The sequence below is a fragment of the Rhinoraja longicauda genome, chromosome 6 (assembly GCF_053455715.1).
Source record: "Rhinoraja longicauda isolate Sanriku21f chromosome 6, sRhiLon1.1, whole genome shotgun sequence".
NCBI lineage: Eukaryota > Metazoa > Chordata > Chondrichthyes > Rajiformes > Arhynchobatidae > Rhinoraja > Rhinoraja longicauda.
The window spans coordinates 21,988,572-22,001,292 of record NC_135958.1 but is presented as its reverse complement, the minus strand read 5'-3'; the positions used below and the strand labels follow the sequence as shown (position 1 = coordinate 22,001,292).

Sequence of the window (12,721 nt, the reverse complement as noted above, 5' to 3'; positions counted from 1 at the left end):
GATCGGAAATCCAATCTGGGTCAGCACTTGGTGACTTGGTGTGAGTTAGGAGACACAGAGCCAAGGTTTGAAGGGTTAGTTGGCAGAGGGTAGGCAATGGAGGCCACAGCTAGGTCAGCAACTTGACACCCGAGAGCCACGTTCATATCTTTCAAAACTATGTGTAGAAAGGAACTGCAGACACAGGTTTATACCGAAGATAGACACAAAGAGCTGGAGTAACTTGGCAGGTCAGGCAGCATCTCTGGAGAAAAAGGATGAAAGAAAAGAGTCCATCTTTCAAAACTATGTATGAGCATTAGTTTATTACTGTCATGTGATTGTTTGCATGTTAACCAGTCAAATCATACCATACATGATTACATTCAAGCCAAGCATAGGCACACAAGCAGTGCAAAGAGAATCTAGTGCAGAATCTAGTGCAGCGTTGTAATATTACAATTATAGAGAAAGCGCAAGAGCTGCCACGGGGTAGGTTTTGAGTGAGAACATTGAAAGCACTTAGCAGAGCCCGCAGCAGTAGGGAGAGAAAAAGTCCATGTTTAAACCTTTAATCAAAACATCCACGTTGACTGCCTTACTTTTCCCCCCCTCCCCCACCTCCCTCCTCAGATCTCCCCCCATGTGACTGCATCAGTTTCCTCTGGGTGCTCCGGTTTCCTCCACGCTCCAAAGACGTACAGGCTTGTGGGTTAATTGGCTTTGTTAAAAATTGTAAATTGTGCCTAGTATGTAGGATAATGCTACTGTACGGGGATCGGTGGTCGGCGCGGACTCGTGGGCCAAAGGACCTGTTTCAATGCTGTGTTTTATTTAACTAAACTAAAGATGCTGCCCAATGCACGTTTATTTTAGATTTCCAGAATTTGTAATATTTAATTCTTCACCACAGGTTCTTCACTTCCAGAATTTGTAATATTTAATTCTTCACTTCCAGCTCTGAACTCAAGCATGTCGCACTGATGTGCCTGTCTATGTAACTCACTGGGGGTACAATTCTAATCTGTCACTGTACAAATGCAGGTGCAGTATTGGTGAACACAGGTCTACAAATGACTCTGGAAAAATAAAGCAAATTGCAGTTCAAGACAAGGGACTGACAACAAGCTGTGAGATACAGTACTGTGAATTACCATGCCTTCTATGGTCTTTCCCACATTCAGTGGCTTCAGTCTTTAGACTTTCGACTTTAGAGATATAACAAGGAGCCCACACCGACCAGCGATCCCCCGTGCACTAGCACTTTCCTACACACTAGGGACAGTTTACAATTTTACCAAAGCCAATTAAACTACAAACCTGGACGTCTTTGGAGTGCGGCAGAAAACCAGAGCACCTGGAGAAAACCCACGTGGTCACAGGGAGAATACAAACTCTGTACAGCCAGCATCCATAGTCATGATCGAACCTGGGTCTCTGGCACTGTAAGAAGGCAGCAACTCTACTGTGGCTGCGCCACTGTGCCACCCCGTCATAAGTAATTGAATAAAGGTAATGTTTTGAAGCACTGGTCATTAGAAGATATATAGGGAGGAGGGGTAACTGGGCAGTGGGAAATGTTTACCAATGAGTACCGTGAATGGTACAACAGAGTGTTGCCGACTCACAGCTCTCGTGGTCTGGGTTCAAAGGTGACATACAGCACTATCTGTGTGGTGTTTGCACACTCTCCCTGTGATCACATGGGATTCATCCCACATCCCAAAGACGAGCTGGTTGATAGAGTAACCCTGCACCTAGTGTGTGGATGGAAGGTCAGCAGAAAGTTAATGGGCAAGTGGAGGATAGATTACAGGAAAGTTGGAGAATGGCACTGAAGGGAAAACTCAACTGGAATAGACTCAATGGACCAAATATTTTCTCTTGACATTTAAGAGGCTAAGAGCAAGATATAAATAAAAAACTATAGTGCATGTACTTTTCTGTACGAACTTCAGAGTTTACCGCAGAGTAGAGTTTACTACACCTCAGGGATTTCAGATGGTCACAGTGACTACTGACTTTTGAATGAGCCATTCAATAAAAATTCTTTCCTCTCCCCAATCAGAGGGAAGCTCTTGCTTGTGAAAAGAGAACGGGGAAGATTGTCAAGTAAACTTCTGTAAACTCTGGAAAAGTGAAATAAAACAGAAGACGGCAGAGGTACTCAGCTGGTCACTGGCAGGGTGGGAAGGGGGTGATGGGTGAGAGGGATGGGGAGAGGAAAAATACAGCAGTCGAGATCAGAGCTAAACCCAAAGACATTTGCCCATGGTTCATTACTTAGAATTGTGAACAGTAGAGGCGGCACGGTAGCGCAGCGGTAGAGTTGCTGCTTTACAGCGAATGCAGCGCCGGAGACTCAAGTTCGATCCTGACTACGGGTGCTGCACTGTAAGGAGTTTGTACGTTCTCCCCGTGACCTGCGTGGGTTTTCTCCGAGATCTTCGGTTTCCTCCCACACTCCAAAGACGTACAGATATGTAGGTTAATTGGCTGGGTAAATGTAAAAATTGTCCCTAGTGGGTGTAGGATAGTGTTAATGTGCGGGGATCACTGGGCGGCACGGACTTGGTGGGCCGAAAAAGGCCTGTTTCCGGCTGTATATATATGATATGATATGATATGAATATTAGATTTTAAGATGCATGTCAAATCAACAAGACAAACTATATATAATCTAATCGTGAGATAAGCCACAGAATCAAAACCAAGCCGCCGGCAACCTTACATGAACACCCTCTAAGTAGTTTCATAGTGCTCCCTCATTTTTAAATGGAATAACTAATTTAATGCATTGAAAGCCATAACTCTTGCAGTTGCAATTCGTTCTACCTCTGGACTAAGGGAAACTAAATGATAAAATAACTGGAGACACAATAAACTGCAAATGCTAGAACTATGAGCAAAACACACAAAGTGTTGAGGGAATTCAGCGGGTCAGGCAGCATCAATAGAGGGAATGGACAGGCTGTGTTTAGGATCAGGAGCCTTCATACAGGGTTCACTCTGGAACAGGAACAGAGATTATAAACCTTGCTTCAGGCCTCTTCACTTATAGATGCAGCATGGAAACAGCCCACTGAGTCCATGTCGACCATCAATCACCTGCTCACACTTTGTTATCCCACTAGCTTATCCACACCCTACTAATTTGGGACAATTTACATTTTTATTACCGAATCCAATTAACCTACAAACCTGTACCTCTTGGGAATATGTGAGGAAACGAGCACCTAGGGAAAACCCACGTGGTCACAGGGTGAACGGGCAAACTCTGTGCAGACAGAACCCTTAATCAGGATCAAACCTGGGCGTCTGGCGCTATGAGGCGGCAACTCTACCACTGCGCCATTGTGTCGCCCTAAGTGGTGTGGTATCAGCCCACCCTCTTCACCAGTCACTTGCTGAATGTTTAACCACATGACAGGCCCTCAGAGGCCCGGCTGTATCATGGAAAACTGTTGCATTGGAGTTCAGCAATGTTGACACCAATGGAGGAAAACTGGGGAGAACTTCCAAACAGTGCTGGATGTTGCGAGGACTTGAGAATTTGAGCTGTAGGGAGAGGTTGGGCAGGCTTGGACTTTATTCCTCGGAGCACAGGAGGCCGGGAAGTGATTTCTCAAATGTTGTGATAACACCTGCCTCAACTACCTCCTCCTGCAGCTTATTCCATACACCCAGCACTTTTTGTGTAAAAAGGTACATTGATAGTAAAGACATAGAGATTTGGGCCAGACACGAGCAAGTGGGACGAGTGTTGATGGAGCACATTGGTCAGCATGGGTAAGTTGGGCCAAAGGGCCTGTTTCGGTCCTGTATGGCTATGAGCCTCTAAGGTAATTCAACATTTTATTGAAGGACTCGCACCTCTGCAACACACACTCAGTGCATGTGCGAAGCCCCTCTCTCATTGCAATGTTCCCCTCAGTAATGCATTGGGCATATCAATCTGCATTATAGATCAGAGTCATACAGCATGGCCCTTTGGCCCAACTTGCCACCGATCAACATGCCCCTTCTAAATTAGTCCCACCTGCCTGCTTTTGGCCCATATCCCTCTAAACCTACCCTATCCATTTACCTGTCTAAATATTTCTTACACGTTGTGATAATTACTGCCTCAACTACCTCCTCCAGCAGCTTATTCCATACACCCAGCACTCTGTGTAAAAACCCTCAGGTTCCCATTAAATCCTCCTCCCCCTCACCTGAAACCCATGTCCTCTGGTTCTTGATTCCCCTCATCCGGGCAAAAGACTTGTTGACCTGATCTAAATTTTGTACAAGTCTACAAGATCACCTTCATCCTCCTGCGCTCCAAGGAAAAAGCCCTAGCCTGCTCAACTCTCCCTACAGCTCAGTCCACCAAATCCTGGCAACAGCCTCAGTCAGTCAGTTTATGATCAGTCTATGATCTTAATTAGTGACCAGAGTATAAACAACCAATTTAAAAACCCAATTCCCTGAAAATTCATTAAAAAGCCACAAAAAGAGACCAGAGTTTTGGATTTACCAGATGATGAATGTAGACAATAGACAATAGGTGCAGGAGTAGGCCATTCAGCCCTTCGAGCCAGCACCGCCATTCAATGCGATCATGGCTGATCACTCTCAATCAGTACCCCGTTCCTGCCTTCTCCCCATACCCCCTCACTCCGCTACCCTTAAGAGCTCTATCCAGCTCTCTCTTGAAAGCATCCAACGAACTGGCCTCCACTGCCTTCTGAGGTAGAGAATTCCACACCTTCACCACTCTCTGACTGAAAAAGTTCTTCCTCATCTCCGTTCTAAATGGCCTACCCCTTATTCTTAAACTGTGGCCCCTTGTTCTGGACTCCCCCAACATTGGGAACATATTTCCTGCCTCTAATGTGTCCAATCCCCTAATCATCTTATATGTTTCAATAAGATCCCCCCTCATCCTTCTAAATTCCAGTGTATACAAGCCTAATTGCTCCAGCCTTTCAACATACGACAGTCCCGCCATTCCGGGAATTAACCTAGTGAACCTACGCTGCACGCCCTCAATAGCAAGAATATCCTTCCTCAAATTTGGAGACCAAAACTACACACAGTACTCCAGGTGCGGTCTCACCAGGGCCCGGTACAACTGTAGAAGGACCTCTTTGCTCCTATACTCAACTCCTCTTGTTATGAAGGCCAACATTCCATTGGCTTTCTTCACTGCCTGCTGTACCTGCATGCTTCCTTTCAGTGACTGATGCACTAGGACACCCAGATCTCGTTGAACATCCCCTCTTCCTAACTTGACACCATTCAGATAATAATCTGCCTTTCTATTCTTACTTCCAAAGTGAATAACCTCACACTTATCTACATTAAACTGCATCTGCCATGTATCTGCCCACTCACACAACCTGTCCAAGTCACCCTGCAGCCTTATTGCATCTTCCTCACAATTCACACTACCCCCCAGCTTAGTATCATCTGCAAATTTGCTAATGGTACTTTTAATCCCTTCATCTAAGTCATTAATGTATATCGTAAATAGCTGGGGTCCCAGCACCGAACCTTGCGGTACCCCACTGGTCACTGCCTGCCATTCCGAAAGGGACCCATTTATCCCCACTGATTTTCTATCCATGTCAGTACCCTACCCCCAATACCATGTGCTCTAATTTTGCCCACTAATCTCCTATGTGGGACCTTGTCGAAGGCTTTCTGAAAGTCGAGGTACACCACATCCACTGACTCTCCCCTGTCAATTTTCCTAGTTACATCCTCAAAAAATTCCAGTAGATTTGTCAAGCATGATTTCCCCTTCGTAAATCCATGCTGACTCGGAATGATCCTGTTACTGCTATCCAAATGCTCAGCAATTTCGTCTTTTATAATTGACTCCAGCATCTTCCCCATCACTGATGTCAGACTAACTGGTCTATAATTACCCGTTTTCTCTCTCCCTCCTTTCTTAAAAAGTGGGATAACATTTGCTATCCTCCAATCCACAGGAACTGATCCTGAATCTATAGAACATTGAAAAATGATCTCCAATGCTTCCACTATTTCTAGAGCTACCTCCTTAAGTACCCTGGGATGCAGACCATCAGGCCCTGGGGATTTATCAGCCTTCAGTCCCATCAGTCTACCCAAAACCATTTCCTGCCTAATGTGGATTTCCTTCAGTTCCTCCAATGTAGGAAACATTGGCAGGATAAGATTCAAGTAGCCTATTATAGAACGCACTAAAACGACACACTACTCTGAAGAGCATCTAGGGACTATTACAAGCAGATTACCTGGTCAATCATCCCTGCCAGTTCTGGAAGGGTTCTGGGCATTAATTCTGTCTATTCACCCTTCTACAACAGTTACAGCATTTCAAAAACAGCATCCCCGGCTGCAAATTACTGAAGCATCCTCAGAAAAATAATGGCAATCATCCAAACCTTTCTTGATTTATGAGTCTTCAATGGAAACAGTTTCAATTAGGGATTGGAATCAATATTGGGCTTGTTTCCAAGCAAGAAGAATAAATGACAATGTACCAAATCTGCCCATCAAATTATCTCCTCGACTATGTTCACATGTTACCGCCCATGCTCTGTCCTACCCTTCTTTTCCAGCTTTCTTTCCTGCCCCCCTACAATCAGCCTGAAGAAGATTTCCGACTCGAAACATCGCCTATCCATGCTCTCCAAGTATGCTGCCTGACCCGATGAGTTACTCCAGCATTTGTGTCGGCCAAAAATGTACCCTTTGCCTGCACTGCAATGCATCATTGTGATGATAGGACACAAGATTTTAGGGTGATGTCGTGGCGCAGCTAATAGAATTCTCTTACCTCACAGCCCCAGAGACGCATGTTTGATCCGTTTAGAGTACTGTAAGTGGTTCTGCCTGCCTCATTACTCATCCTCAGGAAGGACGTAGAGCCTTGAGAGGGTGCAAAAAGAGGTTTACCAAATTTGTTCCTGGATTGGAGGGGACTAACTACAGGGAGAAGCAGGACAAATGTGAATTGTTTACCGCAGGTTGTCGGAGGTTGAAGGAAGACGTGATAGAAGTATATAAAATAATGAGAGGCATAGACAGAGTAGCCCATATGCCTCTAAACCTTTCTCTATCCAGGTACCTGCCCACATGGCATTCAAATGTATTTCTGCTGACTGGATAGCTCACAAACTTTTTTCACTGTACCTCAGTGACAATAAACTAAACTAGTGACAATAAACTAAATGTTCACTATGAAGGCCCTGTCCTGATTTGACTTGCCAAAATGCAACACCTCACACTTATCCATCAAACTGAATTAACCATTCCTCAGCTCACTTGCTCAACTGATCAAGATCCTGCAGTAATCTTTGATGACCATCTTCACTCTCTATTTATAGCACCTGGCAATTGGTTCAATGGTGCTTTTATTGTCACATGTGTGAAGAGCTAACACAGTGAAATTATTTTTCCAGTCCAGTAGAATATTGCCATACCCCTGACTCCCCATTAGCAAGTTTCTGTTTTAAAACTGTTACAATTTGTTTCATTGGGTTGTTTAAATTAATACTGACTAGCTAATTAAATTATTGCATCGTATGGGAGGCGCATTCCCAATCTCGTTGTACCCCTGTACAATGACAATAAAGATATATTGTATTGTATTGTACAGAGATAGTCTACAGAGATAGCCCACATGCAAGAGGCATCATATTTTGGCGCCATTTTCAAAGTCCAGGCTCCAGTTCTTATGAGCAGTGCCTGTTCCAGGCAAGTCCCAGACTGTTGTGGGCCTCCAGCCATCTCTCTGCTTGGACGCCATGCTCCTCTCCTCGCCCGTCCATCCATCTTTGTTCCCTGGGGGTGCCTCCCGCAGTCGACCATGAGAGCGCGATGGGCCAGACACGGGTTGATTAATCGGTGTTTGTAAAAAAATGCCCTCTGATTTTCAATTTTAACCTCAAAACCAAATTGGTATCCAGAGGCAGCCCAGACCACACCTTCTACTGCAGGCTTGTGCTGAGATCAGAGCTTCTGTAAAGTGATGCTCCGTGGTTTATTTTTAGAACAAGACACACACTAGGAATGTGAATGTTGTAGGACTACTATCGGCAGTCGTCATGACAGCAGGTGAACAATGCTCCTGCAGATGCAGCAGCACAGATTGAGGCAAACCTGAAAGCATCCTCCTGCCTGTGACTGCCCCATCTCATCTCTGATCTCAAACCAGCAGCAAACATCAAAAATCATTGATTAATATAGTTCAGCTTAGATATACAGCTTGGAAACAGGCCTTTCGGCACACCAAGTCCATGCAGCCAGCAATCATCCGTTCACTCGCTCTATCCTACACACTAGGGACGATTTACAGAGGTAAATTAACCTACAAACCTGCACATCTTTGGAATGTGGGAGGCAAACAGAGCACCCGGTGAAAACCCACGTAGTCACAGGGAAAACTCCACACAGACAGTTCTTGCAGTTAGGATCAAACCAAAGTCTCTGGTCCTGTGACGCAGCAACTCTCCCGCTGCGCACTGTGCCCTCCTTAGAAAATTATTTTCCTCCGTAACTGACCTCGAGGGTGCGGGAGGCCAGACCCCAATTCAGTCTCCGACCCAGCCTTGCTCTGGACCTGCGGGGTTTGTGGGTTCATTGGCCCTCTGTACAATTGCTCTTGGTGTGTAGGGAGTGCATGGTGGGATGGGATGATATTAGGCTAGTGTGAACGGGAGGCCGGTGGTCTGCATGGAGTCAATGGGCTGAAAGCCTGTTTTCATGCTGTATCTATCAACCAAAACCTTCATGACTTGTGTTAGGCAAGCATGAAGCAGGGGGCATCATCCATCATCTCAATCGTGGCCAGCACTGCTAGTTTAATCTTGCTTGTCTTGCTAGTTTCACTGTTCGTATCTCTTCATTATCACCTCTTCCACAGACAACAATGGACTATTATGGGTTCCACCTTTCTTGAGCCATTGATACCGGCTCTGATTTGTTCTGCCTTTTCATACATCTATTTTCTCTCTCCCCTCTCAGTCTGAAGAAGGATCCTGACGCAAACCATCACATATTTCTTTTCTCCAGAGATGCTGCCTGACCCGCTGAGTCACTCCAGCAATTTGTGTCCATCTCCAGCACTGCCTATGGGCCCCAGGTAATCAGTTCCACAGATGACAGCCAGGGGGAGGAAGGTTCCAGGACCAGCACCTAGTGCACGACCCCAAATATCAACTCAGTCAGTCATCAAGGAAAATATACTGTAATAGCTCAGCGCGACTCTCACAATGCCAGACAAACCCACTATCGCTACCTGCTGAAAGATGGCGAGAACTCCTCCACACCCCCACACCATCATTACTTGAGAATATAATATAAATCAATAGTGTAACTGCGAAAAATATTATCATCCCATCCAGATCACAAGCTGTGCTCAGCCAACCCATGTGCTTGATCAATGAGTGGATTGTTAACAGAGCACAATGCCCACACAGTCAGCAGCTCAGACAGCACAGCAGAAAAACACACATCACTACGCTGACAGCAGAGAAAGTCAATGATCGTACGAGTGGAAAGAGAAAACCTCGAATGATCCCTTTCCTTTGAAAGCCAAGTTGAGACAGACACATCCAACTCGTCCATGTCAACCAAGATGCCCTAATTAAGCCAGTCCCATTTGCCTGCATTTACCCATAACCTTTAGAGATACAGCGCGGAACAGGGTATTCAGCCCTCCAAGTCCACACCGACCAACAATCACCCTATATACGAGCACTATGCTACACACTAGGGTCAATTTACAATTTATACCAAAGCTAATTAACCTACAAACCTGTAAATCTTTGGAATGTGGCAGGAAACCAGAGTACCCGGTGATAACCCATGTGGTCACAAGGAGACCAAGTACAAGCTTCATATAGACAGCATCCATAGTCAGGATTGAACTCGGGTCTCTGGCGCTGAGGCAGCAACTCCACTCCTGTGCCACTATGCTGCCCTTTTTTTGAGAGGTCCCTAAACATCAGGAGAAACCTTTACTATACACGTACCTGTCCAGAGTATCCAATGAGGGTGGTGTGGGCTGTTTCTACGTAGTATATACGTTGATATAATTTGGCAGCCTGCAGTCCGCATGCCATCAATTTTTCTCCTCTTACCTGAAAATCCCACCCAAATTAGTTCACAAATATTTGCCCTGCCAAAAAGAAATGGGAACTCAGCTCCACAGGAAACGCAATCACAAGCAGGAAAAACAAACACAAGCAGGCAGCAGAGGCCTTAACTTGCCGTGTAGCGGGCTTGGAGACAGAGGTGCTTTAACACGGAGTCAAACCCAACAGGAGGATGCTGCGACACACAGGAGCTCTGTAAAAATACTCTTGCACTTCCCTCTCTCACGCCACAGGCAGGAGGTGAACCACCCACATCAACAGTTATTAGTAGCTGTGACAATCCAAGAGGTTCCCTTACGGGTGGTCACGGGTCAGTGTTAAAATAAGCAGAGGGCTGGGAAGGAAAGAGCTGCAGCCAAGCTATACTTTGCTTTGTTAATATTTGGCACCACAAAATTCAATGCTCATCATTTATCATTCGAAGGCGACTAAAGTGGATCGGCATGTGTGCTGCTCAGCAATGTGGAAATCCACTCCACAAAGCAGCTTTTCACATCTTTGTCCAGGGCTCAATCGGTGTTAAAGCCAACAACCAGATGCCCACAATGGTAGAGGGCAGACTCGGCAACCAGGGAGCTGGAGGGTGGGGGGCGCAGGGTTTGTGCAATTGGACTGTTAAGAGTTTCCCCGCATTGACGCAACACTGTTAAAACATAGAAGAATACAACACAGGAACGGGCCTTCCTGCCCACACAATCTGCGCTCATAAGTCATAGGCACAGAATTAGGCCACTCAGCCCATCGAGGCTACTCCGACCCATAACCTTTGACACCCTTACTAATGAAGAATCTGTCAATCTCTGCCTTAGAAATTCCCAAATGACTTGGCCTCCACAGCCTTCTGTGGCAAAGAATTCCACAGATTCACCACCCTCTGGCTAAAAAAAATCTCATCTTCTTTCTAAAGGCAACTGAACCATCCTATCACCAGTTAGAATGGTCGTGAGCTACTACCTTCATTTGAAACTCTCAGACTACCTTTCATCAGACGTTACCTTGCTTGCACTCAACGTCATTCCCTTTATCTTGTACAACAAGACTGCCCACAGCTCGATTGTAATCATGTATAGTCTTTCCGCTGAGTCTTGGACTGAAAAAATGCTTTTCACTGTACCTCGGTACGATAGACTAAACTAAAATGCTGCCCAAACTGCTGAGTTTGTTTCCCCCAAACCTGCAAATGTGGGAAATATGATTTTAATTGTACGAGGGAGGACGGAACTGGAATAAAGCAGAGAAGTCGACAGGTAATAGGTCTGGAGGACATCACAAGCAGAAACAGAAGGCACGGCAAGTTGAAGACAAGCATTGGCATTTTGAAATCTAGGCCTTGGGTTATAAACTCCAGCAGTGAATAGGGTCACCTGGATCAGATGCGCTCTAGTACTCTAGACTTGAGTTTTTCTTTTCCTTTTGTAAACGACGGGTGCAAGAATTTCACTGTGCAGTGCATATGTGACAATATGCAACCAATGAATCATCCAGACAAGAGAGACTGCAGATGCTGGAATCTTGAGCAAAATAGGGTGCTGGAGGAACTCAGCAGGTCAGGCAGCATCTGTGGAGGGGTGACGTTCAAGGTCAGGTTATAGGAATAGAGTTAGGCCGTTCAGCCCATCGAGTCTACTCCGCCATTCAATCATGACTGATCTCTGCGTCCTAATCCCATTTTCCTGCCTTCTCCCCATAACCATTGACACATATTCTAATCAAGAATTTGTCTATCTCAGCCTTAAAAATATCAACTGACTTGGCCTCAACAGCCCTCTATGACCATTCCTAAAATAGCAGACAAAAAAAGACAAAGTGCTGGAGTAACTCAGAGGGTCAGACAGCATCTCAGAAGAACATGGACAGGTGACGTTTTGGGTCGGAACCTTTTTATGTAAACCAGGATCTGCAGTTTCTTGTTTCTTGCAGACATCAGTCATGGGACATTAGTCTGAAAGGTCCCAGCCTGAAACATCTGTCCATTCCAACAATTCAATGGTGCTTTGTCACATGTGCAAAGTGCAAATGCCGTGAAATTCGTTTCTCACAAACAGTCCAATAGAACATTGCCATACCATCCCTGGTTAGCAATTGTACAGATATAATCCACTGAGCCCACACGCAGGAGGCACCATGTTTTGGTGCCATTTTCCATCCACAGATGCTGCCTGACCCACTGAATTCCTCCAGCATTTTGTTTTTTTCTTCAGGATTCCAGTATGTGCAGCCTCTTGTGTCTCCAGTGCAAATGAAAAGATTAGTGGACCAACACAGCACACTGAAGCAGACAGAGAGTGCTGATTTGGAATAGCTCTCCATAGCAAAAGGCTATAGAAAGAGGTAGAGCAGAGGAGGTGAAAACAGAAGATGCCGACTATTCAAACAGCCCTCCTCCAGATCAGTCCCGGGAGAGGAGGCAGTGTTAACATGGTTGGACATCAGAAACAAAAGAATGAAAGTCAAAGTGAAAGGCAGCCATGCGCGGACTGCAGACTACCACATGAGTTCTCAGAAAAGAATGCGTCACAGGGAGATATAACGGCAGACTTTGTTGCAAGTTCAAACATCGGAAGATGACGTGCAAGGCATAGTGGTAGGGGTGAGAGGAAATATAGAAG

At 45.5% G+C, this 12,721-nt stretch overlaps 1 protein-coding gene across 3 annotated transcripts in view; it reads right to left on the bottom strand.

The window, feature by feature from the left end:
* The window catches only part of garre1 (granule associated Rac and RHOG effector 1), a 103,398-nt gene that overhangs the window by 74,675 nt on the left and 16,002 nt on the right, over positions 1–12,721 (bottom strand). Inside the window, exon 1 of one of the 3 annotated variants that reach the window (XM_078400703.1) lies at positions 9,990–10,029. The exons of the other annotated variants lie outside the window; for them this stretch is intronic. The gene's annotated coding sequence lies outside the window, so the exon portion shown is untranslated. Of the gene's footprint in view, positions 1–9,989; positions 10,030–12,721 lie in introns of those variants that run through there. 3 annotated transcript variants of the gene reach the window in all.